A 21,737-nucleotide genomic window follows, 5' to 3' on the forward strand; every position below is an offset into this window, starting at 1 on the left:
TTAAGGTTTTTCACTGTTCAGATTATGTTATAAAATATATAACCAGATATTTGGTGCTTAGCCTAGAAGCTAGCATTAAGGCACTGTTCCCCAGACACATAGATATGCACATACACACTTGCCTCTATTGATATACACGGGAAATTATATTTTAAAAGAGAGGAAGGAGAAAGGGAGGAAAAGTGGAGAAGGGGAATGAATTGATGGTACAGTGGCTATTACCAGTTTGATTCCTTCAAATGACTTTAGACCATTATTAGAGTCAAAGATGATAGAAATATTTCTTTTGTGACTGTACACAAGCAGGGCTGCTGTGGGGTCCTGGTGACATATCTAGAACAGTTTATCTATGCATGAAAACTAAGTCATTTTTCCTATTGGAAGATGTAAAACTATTTTTTTATTTTTTTCAGAGACAGGTTCTTACTCTGTAGCCCAGGCTGGAGTGCAGTGGCAAGATCATAGCTTACTCCAGCCTCCAGCTCCTGAGCTCAAGTGATCCTCCCACCTCAGCCTCCCAAGTAGCTGGGATTACAGGGCATGCACTACCACTCTGTGCTATTTAAAAAAATTTTTGTTTGTAGAAATGGTGTCTCGCTATGTTATCTAGGCTGGTCTTGAACTGGCCTCTAGGAATCCTCCCGCCTTGGCCTCCCAAAGTGCTGAGATTACAATCACGAGCCACCATACCCAGCTGAAATCTATTTTGGGGGTGATACCAATTTTTCAAATAACACAAATCAAATTGTATCAAAATAACTGAAAAATGCAAAATATCTATATTAGGACTGTTTTACTTGCAAAAGACAGAACTCTAACTTGAGCTACCTTTCATATTTAAGAAAAATGATTTTTTTAAAGGTAATGTAATAACCTGAAGGGCAAGGAAATATACATTTCCTCAAGAACACCCAGAATGGGATTCTTGAATGCCATCAGGACTTTTTTCTCCATCTTTTCCAGGTACTTGTCTGTTTTTTTCCACCCAGGAAAACCAGGGTTACCAGTGTGTCTCAAGTGTCACATCTGTAATAGTTTCCTAGGGCGACTATAACAATGTACCACAAACCAGAGAGCTTTTTAAGAAAGAATTTTATTGTCTCGCTCTTCTGGAGGCTCGAAGTCTGAGATCAAGGTGTTGGCAGGGCCATGCTCCCTCTGAAGGCACTGGGGAAGGATCTGTTTCTGGCCTCTCTTTCTGAGCTTCTGATAGTTCCTTGACTTGTTGCAACAAAAATAACTCCATTCCTCACATGATAAGGCATTCTCTGTGTCCAAATTTCCCCTTTATCTTAAAAATTTTTTTTCACGGAAACCTCAGGCTTTGTTGAATTCTGTTGTTTTTTTTCCCTTAGTTTTATTGTAATATAATAAATACAAATAAAAATTATGTATATATAAGATATATGTTGTAATGTCTTGAATATACATATGCACTGTGAAGTGATTATCATAATCAAGCTAACTGGCATATCTACCACCTCATATAGTTACCATTTTGTGTGTGTGTGGTGGTAATACTTAAGATCTATTCTCTTAGCAAATTTCAAATATACGGTAAATTATTAACAACTATAGTCAACGTGCTGTACATGAGGTCTCCAGAACTTATTTATCTTATGACTGCAGGTTTGTACCCTTTGACCAACCTTTCGTTATTTTTCTCACCTCTCACCCCTGGTAACCAATCTTTTCCTCTTTGTTTACATGAGTTGACTCTTTTAGATATTGCATAAAAATGGGATCATGCAATGTTTGTCTTTTTGTATTTGGCTTATTTTACTTAGTTAACATAACATCTTCTAGATTCATCTGTGTCATCCCAAATGGCAGGATTTCCTTCTTTTATAAGGCTGAATAGTGCTCCATTGCATATCTACAGTGGTGCATCGTTTAATGATGGGGAGCTTTCAAAAAAATGCATGTTTAGGTAACTTCATTATTGTGTGAACATGATAGAGTAGACCTCCACAACCAGACGGTATAGTGTACTGCACACCTAGGCTATGTGGTATAGCCTATTGCTCTTAGGCTACAAACGTATACAGCATGTTACAGTACTGAATAGTGTAGGCAATTGTGAAACAATGGTATTTGTGCATCTAAACATATTTAAATATAGAAAAGACACAGTACAAATGCAGCATAAAACATTAAAAAGGGCCCACTTGTGTAGAGGATGTACCATGAATGTAGCTTGCAAGATGGGAAGTTGCTCTGAGTGAGTCAGTGAGCGAGTGGCAAGTGAATGTCAAGGCCTAGGACATTGCAATTTTAAAAAAATTTTAATTTCTTCTTTCAATAATAAATTAAACTTAGCTATTATTATTCAACAATAATTAACCTTACTATAAGTTTATTCTTACAATGAACTTCTTTTCATTGTAAACTTTTTAGATATCATTTGACTTTTCAGCACTTTATAATAACAGCTTAAAATACAAACACATTGAACAGCTGTACAAAAATATTTTCTTTCTTTATATACTTTTTCTATGTTAAAATTTTTAATTTTTAATTTTTTACTTTTTAAACTTTCTTGTTAAAAACTAAGACACAAACACACCCATCAGCCTAGGCCTACACAGGATGAGTATCATCAAGCCATCACTAGGTGATAGAAATGTTTTGGCTCCATAGATTATAATCTTTCCAGACTATCTTTGTATATGCAGTCTATCACTGACAGAAACACTGGTGTGCAGTGCATGACTGTATATGCGAAAATTTTGTGCGTATTCATCACTCAGTAGATACTTAGTTGTTTCTATATTTTTACTATTGTGAATAATGCTGAAATGAGCGTAAGAGTGCAGATATCTCTTCAAGATATTGATTTTATCTCCTTATATTCATTAGTGGGATTGCTGGATTACATGGTAATTATATTTTTAATTTTTGAGGAAACATCATAGATTTTTCATAATAGTTGTACCAATCTACATTCCCACCAAAAACTTATAAGGTTTACCTTTTCTCCATATCCTCACCATCACTTGTTATCTTTTGACTTTTTGATAATAGCCATTCAAACAGATGTGGGGTAGTATCATACTGTGAGTTTAATTTGCTTTTTCATTGTGATTAGTGATATTGAGCACCTTTTCATGCATCTATTGGCCACTTTTATGCATTCATTTGAGAAATGTCTGTTCAGATTTTTGCCCATTTTTAAGTGGGTTATCTTGTTTATGTTTTTTAGTTGTATGAGTTCCCAATACATTTTTTGATATTGATCGCTGATATGTGATTTGTAAATATTCTTTCCCATTTCATAGGTTACCTTTTAATTTGTTGATTTCTTTGTTGTGCCACATCTTTTTAGTTTCATGTAGTTTGTTTATTTATTTATTTATGAGTTTCTTCTATATTTTGGATATGAATTCCTTTTTAGATTTATTCCTGGTCCAGCATCAACAGCTGGACCAGGAATAAATGAGCCTTCAGGTGTTTCCATCTTCCAGCCTTCCAGATCCTAACTGAGTTCCTAGACAGTGTGGAATACGAGAGATCAGTGCCTACTGTGCCTTGTCAAATACGATTTGTAAATTTTTTTTCCATTTCATAGGTTGCCTTTAAATAATTTCTTGATTGTTTCCTTTGCTGTGCAAAATCTTTTCAGTTTGATGTAGTTTACCTATTTATTTATGTATTACCTGTACTTTGGCTTCATATCCAAAATATAATTGCCAAGTCCAATGTCATGAAGTTTCTCCTCTGTTTTCTTCTAGGAGTTTTATGGTTTCAGGTTTTACACTTAAATCTTTAATCCATTATGAGTTGACTTTTGCATATAGTGTAAGCAAAGATCAATTTCATCAAATTTCCCCTTTTCATGAGGACACAAGCAACATGGAATTAACAATCAACCCTACTCCAATATGACCTCATCTCAACATGAATAATTACATCTGCACTATTTGAAGGAAAGTCAAATTCAAACATACGGGGCATTATGATTTCAACATAAGAATTTGAGGGGGACAAAATTCAACCCATAACAATATCTTATACCTTCACCCACACTATAAATCGATGCCTTCAGACCTCCGAATTCCAGAAGATTAACTGTAAGTCCAAGGGAAAAAAGAAAGCAAACTACAGTCTGATTTTACATCCAGTACTAATCCTTCATCTAATCAAAGGGGACCCAGCAGTCTCATTGTACATACATGGAAGAAGTCTTGATGGAGGCTTCCTCCGTGATGTGGATGAAGTAACAGGCAGGAAATGATACTGAGAAGACAACTTCTACTGCAAGAGTTGTGTAAATACTATATATTTTAAAATGAATAGCTCCATGTGACTGTGATAGATTGTATTTTCCACAGCTAGCCACACAAATACACATACATACATACAATATATGTAATATTGCTATATGTTATATATAAATTATAGAACTCATATATTACACACATATGTGTGTGTGTATGTTTGTGTATGTATATGTAGATATATATAAAATCCCATTTCACAGGCCATTCTTATAATAGGATTGGCATTTTTTCCCACTGAGAGTAAAGGCTATGTTCCCTCCCCTTAAATCTGGGCAGATATTTGTAACTGTCTCAACCAATAATATACCATGGAAGTATTGCCACATGCCTTCAGAGGCTAGGTAATTAAATGCAATATAGCTTCTGCCTGGCTTTGTCTGTCTCTTTCTCTCTTGGGATGCTAGGACCCAGAGACCATGTTATAAGGAAGCACAGGCCACTTGGAGGTGTCCAGGCATCAGCTCCAATTAAGGTCTCAGTGGAAAGCCAGCATCAACAGCTGGACCAGGAATAAATGAGCCTTCAGGTGTTTCCATCTTCCAGCCTTCCAGACCCTAACTGAGTTCCTAGACAGTGTGGAATACGAGACATCAGTGCCTACTGTGCCTTGTCAAATTTCCAACTCACACCAACCTTGAAAGATAATAATGATTGATGTTTTTAGCCATTGCTTTGACTGAATCTTATCTCCCCCTAATTTATATGTATCCTCTGGTATCTCAGAATGTGACTGGGTTTGAAGATAGGACCTTGAAAGAGGTGATGAAGTTACAATGAGGCCAGTCGACTGAGTCCTAAACCAACCTGAGTGATGCCCTTTTAAAAAGAGAGAGAGACACATCAGGAGTGCTCATACACAGAGGAGAAGCCATGGGAGGACACAGAAAAAAAGGTGACATCTGAAAGCCAAGAGGAGAAGTCTCAGGAGAGGCCAAACCTGCCAACACCCTCAGGTTGGACTTCCAGAACTGTCATAAAATACATTTCTGCTATTTAAGCCACCCAGTGGGTTGTATTTTGGTATGCAGCCCTGGTAAACAAATACAGCCAGATAGTGAATCCAGTGAGATTCAACTACAGTAGTACATATGAAATTAAATGAGGTCGCTTGACCTTTAAGAGCTTACAATAAAAATAGTCTTGATGCCAACAGTTAATGTATAAATTAATGTTTGTTACAAGTAACATATGAACAAACACATAGACATGTAATACAATTATTTACATTATATTTACATATAATACAATTATTTACATTAGGGCAAATCGATTAGAAATTCAGGTTCTTTATAGATAAAGCACCATAAATCATGCCATAAGAATATTCTCAGTAATAAATATTCCTATCACCATTTTTACTTAATGAATATTATAGTTTGTCTTGTTTTGATGTAGAAATATAATTTTGAAAATATTTCCACTTTAAATACATGTGTAGCAATTATCCAAGAATAATTCATAGTATGCATAAATAATGAGTTACCTTCTGCAGTATCACTTCAAATGATGTAATCTTCCTATGGGATATATCACTGAAGGTAGGCAATGCTGATATGCAGAGCTCAGGTTTAGAGTTGCCAGATTCAAAAATGGTGTCTGAAAAATTTTTGTTGAGAACTCCATGAATCCAAGAAAGCAGAGAAGGGAGAATCCATTGTTAGTCTGAAGCAATGACATCTACCAATCATTGAGCACCATCTTAGAAACATAACTTATACATTTTATATAACAGTTATTGTATATACAATAGTTTACAATTTACAATAGTTATTTCCACTTTGCAAAGGAAGATATTAGGTCAGAAAGATTAAGTAACTTGTGCAAAGCCACACAATTAGGGACTACTGAAACTATTACCATCATCCTAATTCACAGCAGCAGCAGCAGCCAGAATGAGGCCAAAATCATGTAATTTTACTTACATATGAGCCAGTTAACTATACATTTTCCAATAACTGATGGTATGCATGGGTCCTTTATTTATGATATATATTATACATACTCAAAGTATTAAAGAGTATAGCCCACAAAATTGCATGTCACATAAATATTCATTGGAAGAATAATTGTCTTAGTCCATCTGGGCTACTATAACATAGTAGCTTTATAAGAATAGAAATTTATTTCTTAGAGTTCTTCAGGCTGGGAAGTCCAAAATCAAGGCACTAGTAGATTCAGTGTTTGGTGAGGACCTATTCCTCACAGATGGCCCGTATGTTGTCCTCACATGGTGAAAGGGGTGAGGCAACACCCTTCCACCTCTCATATAAGGACACTAATCCCATTCATGAGGGCAGAGACTTCATAACTTAATCACTTTTTAAAAGGCCCTTCCTCTTAATAATATCACATTGGGTATTAGGTTTCAATAGATGAATTTTGCTGGGACACCAACATTCAGACAATAACAAATAATTTTAAGTACATGTCCAAGACAGATCACTCGAATTATCTTGAGGCATGCAGGGAAGCATGATAAGTTAAAGTGGCTACTGATTTTTTTAGCCCAGCACAACTGCTCCTCCCCCTGTTTTTCTGATAACAACCCAAGCTTCAGGCCTTAAAGATAGAGTGACCCAAGCAAGACTAATCTGTTGTTTTCTCCTGGGAAATTTCATTTTAATATTATCTGATGTCATCTGAAAGCAGGTCCTAAAAAAGAAAAGATGATAAATAAATACTTGCTCTGAGACCCTCAAAACTGCAGTTGTCCTGTATACCCTGAGACTCGATAGTTCATCTTTTTGTTCAATTTTGGTGAGCCACTAGTCAATCACTTTTATGAGAAGCTTATTAGAGTAAGTTTCTGATATTTTTGTCCTAAAAAATACTAAAAATATTAAGTGGAAAATTGGTACCAGGGATTGAGTTACAGACACCAAAAACAGAGAAATGTGCAGAATTTGGATCTGGTCATCAGGCCAAAAATTATAAGACTTTTATAGACATTGGAAAACAGCAAAGCAGCTGCCCATGCTTCTCAGTGGTGAAAGCTGCCCTCATGTTATCTGTAGGCTGCTGGGGTTGGGTGCAGATCTGGGGGGATGTGTAGCTTCTGACATAAATTTAAAATGAAGAAAAAACACCAGAACCATGAATATGATGGCTGATGTATTAGTTCATTTTCATACTGCTGATAAAGACATACCCGAGACTGAGTAATTTATAAGGAAAAGGAAGTTTAATGGACTCACAGTTCCACGTGCCTGGGGAGGCCTCACAATCACAGCAGAAGGCAAAAGGCACGTCTTACATGGCAGCAGGCAAAGAGAGAGAATGAGAGCCAGACAACAAAGGAAAGTCCTTATAAAACCATCAGACAGTGAGACTTATTCACTCCCAGGAGAATAGTATGGGAGGAACCCCACCCCCATGATTCAATTATCTCCCATTGGGTCCTTCTCACAACATAGAGGAATTACGGGAGCTACAATTCAAGATTTCGATGGGGACACAGCAAAACCGTGTCAGTTGATTTTGATAGCATTTGATATTTTTGAGTGATATCCTACATAAAAATCATGCCTTAAGATTTAGAATAAAACTCAGGACCATTTTGTTGTGAATTGGAACAATAGGGATTAGTCTCTCGCAAAAAAATTTGAAGACTAGTTCTGCTGCATTGCAACACCTCTGTCCGTGAAACCTCATCCCCTCTGAGTAAAGAAATTGCCTCACAGTCAGAGCCTATAAGAGTGTCCATAAACCATTAGCATTCCTCAGCTTCTAACACATGAAATTGAAGCACAATTTAGTAAAATGTTGTAGCCAAAGATCAAATACCTCCACCCCAGCATACTCAGTTTCTGGTAATTTATCTTTTCCATTACAAGAATAGCCGTTCATACATTGCATGCCATTTGATCCAGAACATCAGCCTGTGTCTCAGGTGGTTTGTCTATATGTTTGGAGCAAGAGAAGTTCTCTCATATTCCATTTGCAGACACTGTGAACAAAGTCAGTAGTTTGGGAATTTGGGGTCTGACATAGGGGCCATAAAAATCATCTTTAAAAGTCCTCCTATCTCAGTATCCTCGCAGGTATGCCAAAGAATTGAGCACTCCAGCTAATAAGGCTTCATTGGATCTCTCCTCCATCCTGAACTTCTGCCAAGCATTCTTTCTGCATTGGGGTTTTAAGAATTTTGTAGAATCCCTTCCAATGCAACTATATCATAGTCAGTGCATAATCTTCAAATAAAGACAGATGTTTAAGCTACTACTCCTACCCTTGCACACCAGTGCCTCAACAGGGTTATAATCATATAACCATGGAAGTATGGGCTGCACGAGAATTATTGATTTCCTGGTTATCTTGAGTGAAGACCCAAAATATATTTGCCCTGGGCATGCATCTTTAACACACTTAATCAAATAGAGCTTGCCTCTAATTAGCCACATGTCTTGCTGGCAGGTCATTCAGTATCCCCATCCACTCCTTTACATCAAATGATATTTCTAAATCCTTAGATAATACTCATAATCATCGTTAAACATTATTGTTGTTTCTTACACTACATAGGCTATGATCACAGATGAACACAACCAGAGACCATTGTCATAGTTCCTTTTGCTATACTAAGTCTCAGTAAGCCTTGGTCCTCCACCATTATCTTACCCTGATGCACTTGGCACTCTACAGAGATGTACACAGTTCTACTTTCCCCTTAACCTATGCTTAACCACAGAAAAGAACCTCAGGTCTTCACAGCAGAAGCCCTGACTCCTCCTAGGGAACTATATGAAAGAAGAACTAGGTTTCTGTCACTTACAGAAATTCTATGTGGATATATCACACAATCTACCCGGTATGCTTTCTAATACTTCTTCCTCCCATCAAGCATTCTTTGACATGTCTGTTCCCAAAGTTAAATGTTTCTGCCTTTGTGCAGTCCGTTGTGTATATCTTTGCTAAAAGAAATCTTTTCATATCATGTAAATTCTTTGTATGCATGCCTTCTCCTTCTAGGCCAGAACTATGTTGTGTGCTAGCCCTTTCCTTAATGGTCTATGTTATTAATAGATCTTGTGACCTTGCACATGTTAAATAAAAGTCTGCTCATTAAATACATTAATGAATGCATATCCTAATCACTTCACTTAAAGAATAGGCAGGATTTTATTCTAATGGTTTCTGAAGCTGTCTAGAGGAACTGCTCTCTCTTTTTGTTTTTTGCAAATGAAATGTGCATTTTGTTTCTCCTACAATAAAATGAGACAGGGCAGGAAAGAGATCAGTAAGAGAAAGTCAGCATAGAACCTGAAAAGCCTGACCAGGGAGAGGTGGTTTTCTCTCCCTTCTGCGAATGTGTTGGAATGAATAATGAATCAAATCAGAACATCAAAATTCTTATTTTAGTTTTACAAAAATATCAAGTTCGTTTCCACTCACTTCTCCGGAAAGTGGAAATCAAACTAGTCCTTTAGCCTTCAGATTGAGGGTCTTTCAGATTAAAACTGTTTTTGTGGAGAAAATATATTACTCAAATTATTTTTTTATTTTGAAAAATTTCATACTTACTGTACTTCAAGTAAAGATTTGAAATACATGTTAAACCTCATTGAGTAACTCAAGTTAGGGAGCAAATGCCTTAGTAAAGTTAAATAAACAGTTCTCTTGAGGAACTGTTCATACTTATTTATAATATGTCATTTACATTTTCTAATTGGTTATCTTAGTATTCTAAAAGTAAATTTTAGAAAATTTTCTTATTTGAACTTTAAATTGCAAACTATTGTATCCTTTAGCATATTTGGATACAATTTGCATAAACAGTATAATTATAATTATCTGCTTTCCCCAAAAGATTAGAAAGGAAAACTACTAATTAATCTCATTTACATGTGGATAAGGTTAATTGCTAAAACCAATTTTTATTTTCTCTTGGTAAGCTGTAATAAATGTTGTCATTCTTATTAAGATATAACATAGATATTATACTATGTATCAAATTGAATAATAATTACATTTATGTAGCATCTTTCACTCCTTGTTTTCAAAAATAATTTTATCCTTATTAAAGAACACATTATCAAATTAGAGGGCTGCATTCTTCCTACCAGAAAGATACAATCTAGCCTTTCTACACCAGTGTTACCTTATCTTTTGTACCTTACTTTCATGGTATTTCTCTTTCTCTATACAAATATAAATACAAATCAATCTCTCATATTGGTAAAATATAAAATAAATATTAATTTGTGTCAATATAAAACAAATATTTAAAATATAAGTTTACAAGTTAATAATTATTATGTATTCATATTTGTAAGACGGTTTTTCTTTGTTCAGTGATTGAATACTTTCCCCTTAATCTAGGTTCCTGTTCTCTACTAAATGCTTATTTCCTTAATTGATCCTCTTTTTTCTCCCAACGTTCAGGCATCTTTTTTATTTTCAGGCTATTTTAAATAATTCCCAATAAGTAATTACTAAAGTCATTCCTCTGGCCTTCTACTGCGGCTCTAAATGTTCCAGAGATGTCTTCCTAAAAGATAAATTTAGTCACATAACTTTATTGGATAGAATCCTTCAATGTTCCTGTTCTAGAAGATAGCCCAACTCCCTGGCTAGCATATAAATCCTTCACGATTTCCTTTTGCTTATATGTCTACCTCAGCTCCAGCTATAATCCAGAATAGCCTAGATTCCAAGATAATCAAGTTACTTGGAATTCCTGGAACCCAGGAAACATTTCACACCTCAAGGTCAGTTGCTCCTGAAGTTAGTGAAACAGAAGCATCCAGCTGCTCACTATGAACACTAAAAATTTCTGGGTGCTTTGGAAGGTTCCAGGAATAAACAGGAAGTCAAGTTGCAATTAAAAAATATTTCTGCGGAAGAATTTTGTTAAATTGCCTAAAGGAATTTCAGAAGAAAGGAATTTAAAATTTCAGAGACTCCAATTTTTTTCGCAATATGTATTCTCATTTTTAAAACATACTCATTTATATATTAATTTTGAATTTATAAGTTTGTATCATTTTTTCCAGAAAGGGTCCCTGGATCCATCCCTTTTCAAAACTCTGTATCTTTGCCCATGATTCTTTTGCCTTGGTTTACTTCCCTTTTTTTCAATTGAAAAAAAATCTTACTGGACTTTCAAGACTTAGTTTAAATTTCCTTTCCTCTGTTCTCTCACCTCCCAGCATTCTAGAAATCATTCAGAAATTCTTCATTTGTACCAGCCTGGGCAACATGGCAAAACCCCATCTCTACAAAAAATACAACAAAAATAGCCAGGCATAGTGGTGCACATCTGTAGTTCTAGCTACTCTGGAGACTGAGGTGGGAGGATAACCTGAGCCTGGGAGGTCAAGGCTGCAGTGAGCCATGATCACGCCACTGCACTTCAGCCTGGGCGACAGAGTAAAACCCTGTCTCAAAAATAATAAAATAAAGTAAGAAGTTCTCCATTTCTTTCTTTGGTATTTTTGTATTTTATTAATTTTTTTTTCTTTTTGTTTTTTGAGATGGAGTCTCACTCTGCCACCCAGGCTGGCATGATGCCACCCAGGCAGTGGCATGATCTCGGCTCACTGCAACCTCCACCTCTCGGGTTTCACCATGTTGGCCAGGCTGGTCTGGAACTCCTGATCTCAAGTGATCCACCTGCCTCGGCCTCCCAAAGTGCTGGGATTACAGGCATGAGCCACTGTACCCAGCCCATTTGTTTCTTTTACTAAAGAGTTTATCATATTGTATTTGGCCATCACATAATTATGTGTTCACATGTTTAAAGTTAACATCAGCTGTGAAAAGTTATGTTGATAGCTTGCCCCCTTGATATGATGTGCTATGGTCTTCCTCCCAAAAGCTCATAATTCCAGTCAAACGATGAAAAAAAGCCAGACAAATCCAATCAGAACCATTATTCTACAAAATACCTGGCAAATACTTCTCAAAACTGCCAAGATCGTAAAAACCAATGACAGTCTGCAAAACGGTCACAACCCAGAGGTGCCTAAGGAGACGTGACGACTGAATGTAATGTGTGGTTCTAAATGGGAACCTGGAACCAAAAAAAAGAGCATTTGAGAAAAACGAATAATAATGAAAACTAAATGATGTATGGAATTTAGATAATAAAAATGCACCAATGTTGGCTTGTTAGTCGTGAAAAATGTACTGCAATAGGCCAGGCGCGGGGGCTCATGCCTGTAATCCCAGCACTTCGGGAGGCCAAGGTGGGCGGATCACTTGAGATCAGGAGTTCGAGACCAGCCTGGCCAACACGGTGAAACCCCCCTCTCTACTAAAAATACAAATATTAGCTGAGCATGGTGGCACCCACCTGTACTTACAGCTACTAGGGAGGTGGAGGCAGGAGAATCGCTTGACCCCTGGAGGCAGAGGTTGCAGTGAGCTGAGATAGTGCCACTGTAATCCAGCTTGGGCAATAGAGTCAGTCTCAAAAAAAAAAAAAAAAAGAAATAAAAAATAAAAATAAATAAAAAACAGAAGGAAAGAAAAATGTACCACAATAATATAACAAGTTAACAAGTCTTCAATGTGTATGCAGTATACAGAACTCTTTACACACAACTTTTCTGTAAATCTGAAACTATTCAACAATTAAAACCTTATTTAAATACTGAAAGTAAAAATACATTAGGAATTTTGGCATATATGAATATACACAAAATAGCATTCACAATGAAAAGAATATGTGGAAGTTGGTTTAAAAACTATTAATGATATGTGTTAAGCACCAGAATTATAATATCTCAAAATCATGGCACATTAGAATTTTGTCTGCACATAGTACATTAGGATTTTGTCTAGACTGGTCAAAATAGAGAGAAAGCAATGTAGATTTTCAAATATAGCCTGTGGGAGTTAAGCCTAAATACAGTACTCACTGTAGTATTATATTTCCTGTGATCTGGAGATCCAGAACTAATTCTGAGAACAATCAGTTGTAAGTAATCCCATGTTCTAAAACTAAGAAGCAAAGGCATCTACTGGGACTTGCAAGGATTCAAACAAAAATAGTTTTGCCAACTTAATTCCATTTTCCACTGGTAAGTTTGGATATTTGTCCCTGCCCAAATTTCATGTTGAATTATAATCCCCATTGCTGGTGGTGGGGGCTGGTGGGAGGTGATTGGGTGACAGGGGCGGATCCCTCATGACTTGCTGCTATCTTCGGGATAGTGAGTTCTCCTGAGATCTGGTTGTTTGAAAGTGTCTGGCACCTCCCCCCTACCCACTCTCTCTTGCTCCAGCTCCCACCATATAATGTGCAAGCTCCTGCTTTCCCTTCCACCATGAGTAAAAGCTCCCTGAGGGCTCCCCAGAAGTCAAGCATGCCAGTGTCACGCTTCCTGTAAAGCCTGCAGAACCATGAGCCATTTAAACCTTTTTGCTTTACAAATTATCCAGTCTCAGATATTTCTTTATAGCAATACAGGAAAGACCTAACACACCCATCTCCAGGCTAAGAGAAGACTTAGGGATGCAGACAGGTCAGTAATTGAGGGGACTTTAGAAGATATATTTATGAGTGTGCAATTACTCACCTCTGATCCAACAAAGAGAATTCTTTGTATTAAGAAAACAAGGAAAAGTGGCAATAGAGCTACCTCTAAAATAGCCACCAAAGAGCCCCTAAAAGAGAACCCAAATTTAGGATCTATCACATAAAGGAAGCACTAACGCCAGATTCCAGTCCAACCAGTCAACAGACATTACTTCTTATCTCTCTGTTCCAGTTACAATTGCTTTGTAATGTATTCTTCCAAACACGGAGGTTTAAAACAACTGTTTCATCATGTTTGCAGATTCTGAAGGTGAGAAATTCAGAAAAGAAACAGTCCTGATAACTTTTCTCTGTCTCCTGATATCTGGGAACTCATCAGGAAATACTGGAAGGCTGCAGTGGATTCATCAGCTGGGGACTGGATTCAGTTAAAGGCTCATTCACCCACGTATCTGGAGTTTTGGTTGAAATGACTCAAAGACTAGGATGACTAACAGGGCTTGCAGACCTGCACCTGGCCTCTTCTTGTGGTTTGGCTTTCTCACAACCTAGGGACTTCATGTGAGGTAGATGTCATCCATGGCAGCTCTGAGTTCCAAGCATGAGTGTTCCAGGAACAGGTAGAAGTTGCATGGCCTTCTATGACCCAGTCTCAGAGTCACACAGCATTACTTCTTCCAGACTTGATTGGTTGAACTTAGAATTCACTTCTTTGTGGGAAAGTGTTGAAATCACTTTGAAATAAATCTTGTATAATGGAACATAAAGTTGTGACCACCTTTGGAAAATATATTCTGTAAGATGTCCCTTCTTTCCTAAGTCTGAAGGAGCCAAAAGAGTTATGAATAGGGGAAGAAGGGAAATATTCATCATGCCCTTTTTTCCTTCCCATTTCAGCTTTCTCAGCCTGGAGAGGTGATGGGAGTAGGAAAGAAGATTTAAAGTCAATGAAATCTGAAGTTCAGACATCACACATATTAGATTGGATGTATGGAAACTTGAAAAGAGATAGTTCATTACTTGATGGTTACCAGACAAGTTTTAAGAATGCCTGAAATTTTATCCAAGGCATGAGTGTTTGCTGCAGAGTGAACAAATAGAATTGTTTTCTACATACACCCTACCATGCCCAATTCATTTCGCATGGGTATAGGTGGTCTGTATGCATTTGCAATATGCCGTAAGTGTGCATGACAAATAAGTCACTTTATGGGGTTTGCCAGAATATTGCCCTGGTAAGGAATCAATTTTAGCCACTTAAATTCAATCAAGAAGAGCTTAGAAATTAGTTCTGAGAGAAAATAAACAAAATATAATCTTAAACATGGGGTTTTGTTTGTTTTTAGAAAATTCTTTGGCTTATTCACAACATTGGTTTTTCCCTAACTCTTTTTGTTTTTTCTTTCAGGAAGTCTTAAGATCATTTTTATTCCAATTTTTAATTTTGAATAATTTAAATACATTGAAACATGGAAAGAATATCCTGTGAATATGCATATACCCTATATTTGATTCAACAATTGCCAAACTACTGCAAATATTTTATATCTATATCCCTTGCATTACATATTTCTATCTACATCAATTTGGCTGAATAATTTGGATGATGTTATGGTGCACCCCTGCAGCATGAATTTCCTAAGAACAAGGCCATTCTCCCAGTCAACCACAACACCATTAAGGCACTGAAGAAAGTAATATTATTGATATAGTAGTATTATCTGATATGCATTACATATTCAAAGTTGCTCAATTTGTCCCCATAACATCCATTATGTTTTTCTCATTTGAAAATCCAATCAAGGACTACATATTGCATTTGTTGCTATATTTCTTGTTGTCTTTTACTCTATAGTAGTTTCTTCCTCTCAGTTGAAAAATTTTAAGAGTTCCAGCCAGTTATTTTGTAGAATGACCCTCAATTGAGTTTGTTTGATTCTTTCCTCATGAATAGATTCAGATTAAATATTTTTAACACAACATAATATAGGTGATGTTGGTGCTTCTCAGTGTATCACATCAGGAGGCAAGTATTGTTTGTTTCTCGTGTTATTGGTGATATTAGATTTGATCGCTTGGTTAATGTAAAGTATGCTAGATTCTTTACTAAAACGGTAACTTTGTGGCTGGGTACTTAATAAGTACAGTAAGTAACATTTTGAGAATGTGTAAAAGTTACACTTTGAGAATATATAAATATTCTGTTCTCTAGCAAGTTTTTCCCCAAAGGTTTCAGCACCCATTGATGATCTTTGCCTAAATCAATTATAAAATTTTTGGCTGCAAGATTGTGATTATTTTTCTAATTCTATATTTCTATTAGATATATCAACACTCATACTTCAATAAAGAACATTCCCTCTCTTCCTTCTCTTTTGCATTGTGTTTGTTTTTGTTTGTTTGTTTTACCATGAGTATGGAGTCATGAATTATTTTTAATTAAATGTGTTACAGTCATGACCATCATTGTTTTTTGAGTGCCCAATTGTCCCCAAGTTGGCCAACAGGGGGCCTCTTCATGTTGGTTCTGATGTACTTTTGATATATTTCCATCAGTTTACAAGCCCTTCCTTACTTACAGACACAACATACTGCTGGTTCAACATGTAATTTCTTGCCACACATGAGAAATTAACCATTTACCCCAAAATTCCAAGTGTCTTTTAGCAAGAAATGTTAATTTCCAGCCAAGATCTGGGTACAAGGTATGCTGATTGCCACTGGGGAATCAGTAATGTTCATTGGCATGTTCAATAGATTATGCTAAGAAATATGTCCTTTTAAAAATAAAACTTTTTTAAAGAGGGTAAATCTTTGATTTTAGTTAATATTATTTCAATTATTAGGAAACAATTACCATATCCCACACTTTTTAAAAAGCTATCCTATTTTATCATTTATGTTGTAGGGCAAAGTAATGTACTTGTATTCACCATGATCTATTAGACTCTGAGTTCCATGAGAAAAGTTCAGTAGTATTATTCATTCATTTCTTTATTTATTGTGTATTCATTTATCCAGCATACTTTTCATGTTCATGCTGCAGGGAGTGGAGGCAGAATAGTAAACTTGCAGAGGAAGCAAAGTCATTAAGAATAACCTGGATCTTCAGGATGGTTAGTACATAGTTATCCAAAGAAAGAAGAAAAAGATATACAGAAGGTAATAAAAAGAAAGTGCCATGGCTTCTGACATGCATGAGTGAACACAGATCCCACTGTCACCACCCTGATGAAGGGCTTTAGCCAATACCATTTATTGGAGTGTGATTGCCAGTGGACTGAAAACACCTTGGCCCCTATAGTACAGCGGGTTCCTAACCTCGAGAGGCCACATAACCAAGTTGGGGGCCTAGTATCAGCCCTCCAAAATTATAACACATAGACTAGGAATGCTAAACTGAACCTTGGTCCCCTGAAATCTTTCAGAAATAAACCCAGTCAACTGAACCTCTGATATGCTGTAATCAAGCCCCAAAGTATGTAAAAGAAGATAAAAGCCAAAAACCCATCCAAAGGATGGCAGCTTCAAAGCTTGAAGGAACATCAACCTACACAGATAAGAAAAAGTCAGTGCAAGAACTTGGGCAACTAAAAAAGCCAGAGTGTCTTCTTACCTCCAAATGACTACACTAAGTCCTCAGCAATAGTTCTTAACCATGCTGAAATGGCAGAAAGAATAGAAATAATATTCAGTATGTGGATAGGAACAAAGATCATTGACATCCAGGAAAAAGTGGAAACCCAATCCAAGGAATCTAAGGAATACAATACAATGATACAGGAGATAAAGACAAAATGGCTGTATTAAGGAAGAACTGAACTGATCTGATACAGCTGAAAAACTCACTTCAAGAATTTCATTATACAATCACAAGTATTGACAAGAGAATTAAACAAGCTGAGGAAAGAATCTCGGGGATCAAAGACTGGTTTTCTGAAACAATGCAGTCAGAGAAAATTACAGAAAATACAATAAAGAAGGCTGGTTAAAACCTCTGAGATGTCTGGGATTATATAAAGAGACCAAATCTATGACTCATTGGCATTTCTGAAAAAGAGGGAATGAAAGCAAGAAACTTGGAAAACATACTTGAGAATATCATTCATGAAATTTCCCCAATCTCACTAGAGAGGCCACCATTCAGATCCAGGAAATGCAGAGAACCCCCCAACAACATACCATACAAAATGGTAATACCAAGACACATAGTTATCAGATTCTCCAAAATTGAAATAAAGAAAAAAAAGGCAGCTAGAAACAAGGGGAAGGTCACCTACAGAGGAAACCTCATCAGGCTAATAGTGTAACTTTCAACAGACATCCTACAAGCCAAAACAAAATGGAGGCCCATATTCAGCATTCTTAAAGAAAAGTTCCAACCAAGAATTTATTATCTAGTCAAACTTAGCTTCATAAGTGAAAGAGTAATGAGATCCTTTTCAGACAAGCAAATGCTGAGGGAATTCATTGCCATCAGACCTGCCTTAGAAGAGACTCATAGCAGAGTGCTAAAGGTGGGAAGACCATTACCAGCTACAACAAAAACATACTTAAGTACATAGACCATTGAAGCTACAAAGCAACCAAACAATCAAATCTAAGAACTAACAACACAATGGCAGAATCAAATCTGCAAATATCAATATTAACGTTGAATGTAAATTGGACAAAGAAGCAAGACCTAACTCTATGCTGTCTTCAAGAGACCCATCTCAAATGCAATGACACCCATAGGCTCAAAGTAAAGGGATGGAGAAAAATCTACCAAGCAAATGGAAAACAGAAAAAAAGCAGGGATTACTATTCTAATTTCAGACAAATAGACTTTAAACCAACAACAACCAAAAGAAAACAAAAAAGTACATTATATAATGGTAAAGGGTTAAATTCAATAAGAATTAACTATCCTAAATATGTATGCACCCAGATTTATAAAGCAAGTTATTGGAGACCTATGAAAAGACTTAGATAACCACACAGTAATAGTGGGAGACATCAACACCCCACTGACATTATTAGACAGATCATAGGGGTAGAAAACTAACAAAACCATTTAGAACCTGAACTCAACACTTGAACAAATTGGCCTAATAGATATCCACAGAGCTCTCCACCCAAAAACAATAGAATATACATTCTTCTCATCTGAACGTGGCACATACTCAACCACACATTTGGCCATAAAACAATCCAGAGAACATTTTTAAAAAATGAAACCATACCAAACACACTTTGGGACCACACAGCAATAAAAATTGAAATCAGTACCAAGAAATACTCTCAAAACCATACAATTTCACAGAAATTAAACAACCTACTCCTGAATGGCTTTTGGGTAATGAAATTAAAGCAGTATTTGAGAAATTCTTTGAAAATAATGAGAACAAAGATAAAACATACCAGTATTTCTGGGACACAGAAAAGCAATGTTAAGAGGGAAGTTTGTAGCACTTGATAGCCACGTCAAACAGTTTGGAAGATCTCAAATTAATAATCCAACATCACACCTACTAGAACTAGACAAACAAGAGCAAACCAACCCCAAAGCTAGCAGAAGACAAGAAATAACCAAATTCAGAGGTGAACTGAAGGAAACTGAGATGTAAGAAAATCTTTATAAAGATCAGTGAGTCCAGGAGTTGGTTTTTTGAAGGAATAAATTGGAGAGCTAGACCACTAGCTAGATGAATAAAGAAGAAAAAAGAGAAGAGCCAAATAAACACAATCAGAAAAGACAACGGGTATGTTACCACCAAACCCACAGAAATACAAAAAGCCCTCAGAGACTACTATGAACACCTCTATGCACACAAGCTAGAAAACCTGGAAGAGAGGGATAAATTACTGGAAACATGCAGCCTCCCAAAATGGAATGAAGAAGAAATTGAATGAATCCCTGGGTAGACCAATAATAATTTCCAAAACTGAATCAGTAATAAAAAGCCTACCAACCAGAAAAAGCTCAAAACCAAATGGATTCACAGCCAATTTCTACAGGTAAATAAATAAAAGCTGATGTCATTCCTACTGAAGCTATTCCAAGAAATAGATGAGGAGGAACTCCTCTTTAACTCATTTTATGAGGGCAGCATCATCCTGATAGCAAAATCTGGAAGAGATACACAAACACACAAAATAAAACTTCAGGCCAATATCCTTGAAGAACACAGATGCAAAAATCCTCAACAAAATACTAGCAACCCAAATCCACTGCATATAAAAAACTTAATTCACCATAATCAAGTGGGCTTTATTCCTGGGATGCAAAGTTGGTTCAACACACACAAATCAATAAATGTGATTCATCATATAAGCAGAACTAAAAACAAAAACCACATGATCATCTCAATACATGCAGAAAAGACTTTGGATAAAATTCAGCACAGCTTCATGTTAAAAAGCTAGAGGCTCTACAAAGTAGGTCTTGAAGAAACATTCCTCAAAATAGTAAGAGCCATCTATGACAAACCCACAGCCAACATCATACAGAATGGGAAAAAGCTAGAAGCTTTTCTCTTGAGAACCAGAACAAGACAAGAAAGCCCACTCTCACCATTCCTATTCAACATAGTACTGTAAGTCCTAGCTAGAGCAAAAGGCAAGAGAAAGAAAGAAAAGGCATCATAATAGTAAGATAGAAAGTTAAACTGTATGTTTGCAGATAGTAAGATTTCATACCTAGAAAACCCCATAATCTCTGCCCAAATGCTCCTACATCTCATAAACAAATTTAGTAAAGTTTCAAGATGCAAAATCAATTTACAAAAATCAGTTGCATAAATACACATCAACAACATCCAAGCTGAGAGCCAAATCAAGAGCACAATCCCATTCACAATAGACCCAAAAAGAATAAAATACCTAGGAATACAGCTAATCAGAAAGGTGAAAAAAATCTTTACAATAAGAATTACAAAACACTGTTTAAAGAAATCACAGATGACACAAACAAATGGAAAAATATTTTATGCTCATGAATAGGAATCAATAGTGTTAACATGGTCATATATCTCAGAGCGATCTCCAGATTCAATGCTTTTCCTATCAATCTACCAATGACATTCTTCACAGTATTAGAAAAAAACTATTTTAAAATTCATATGGAACCAAAAAAGAGCCCAAATAGCTAAGGCAATCCTAAGCAAAAATAACAAAGCTGAAGGCATCATGTTACCCAATTTCAAACTGTACTACAAGGCTGCAGTAACCAAAACATTATGGCACTAGTACAAAAAACAGACACATAGACCAATGGAACAGAATAGACAGCTCAGAAGTAATGCCACGTACCTAGAACCATCTGTCCTTTGACAAAGTCAACAGAAACAGAAAATACAAAAAGGACTCCCTATTTAACAAATAGGGCTAAGATAACCATCTACACATACGCAAAAGATCGAAACTGAACCCTTTAGATGATACACCACATACAAAGATCAACTCAAGACGGAATGAAGGCTTAAACGTAACATATAAAAACCTGGAAGAAAACCTAGGAAATACCATTCTGCATATATCTTGGTGAAGATTTCATGACAAAAAGCAATTACAACAAAAACAAAAATTGACAAATGGGACCCAATTAAACTAAAGAGCTTCTGCACAGCAAAAGAAATTATCAACACAGCAAAAGAAACTATCAACACAACACAAGAAACTAACAAAACAGACAACCTACAGGATGGGAGAATTTTATTTTGCAAATTATGCATCCAACAAAGATCTAGTATCAAAAATCTATAAGGAACTTAAACAAATTTACAAGCCAAAAACAAACAACCTCATTAAAATGTTGGCAAAAGACATGAACAGACACTTTTCAAAAGAAGACATACACAAGGCCAACAAGCATATGAAAAAATGGTCAACATCACTAATCATTAGAGAAATGCAAATCAAAATCACAATAAGCTACCATCTCATGCCAGTCAGAACGGCTATTATTAAAAAGTCAAAAAGCAATAGATGCTAGT

The sequence above is a fragment of the Colobus angolensis genome, unplaced genomic scaffold (genome assembly GCF_000951035.1).
Source record: "Colobus angolensis palliatus isolate OR3802 unplaced genomic scaffold, Cang.pa_1.0 Scaffold13, whole genome shotgun sequence".
In the NCBI taxonomy this organism is placed as follows: Eukaryota; Metazoa; Chordata; class Mammalia; order Primates; family Cercopithecidae; genus Colobus; species Colobus angolensis.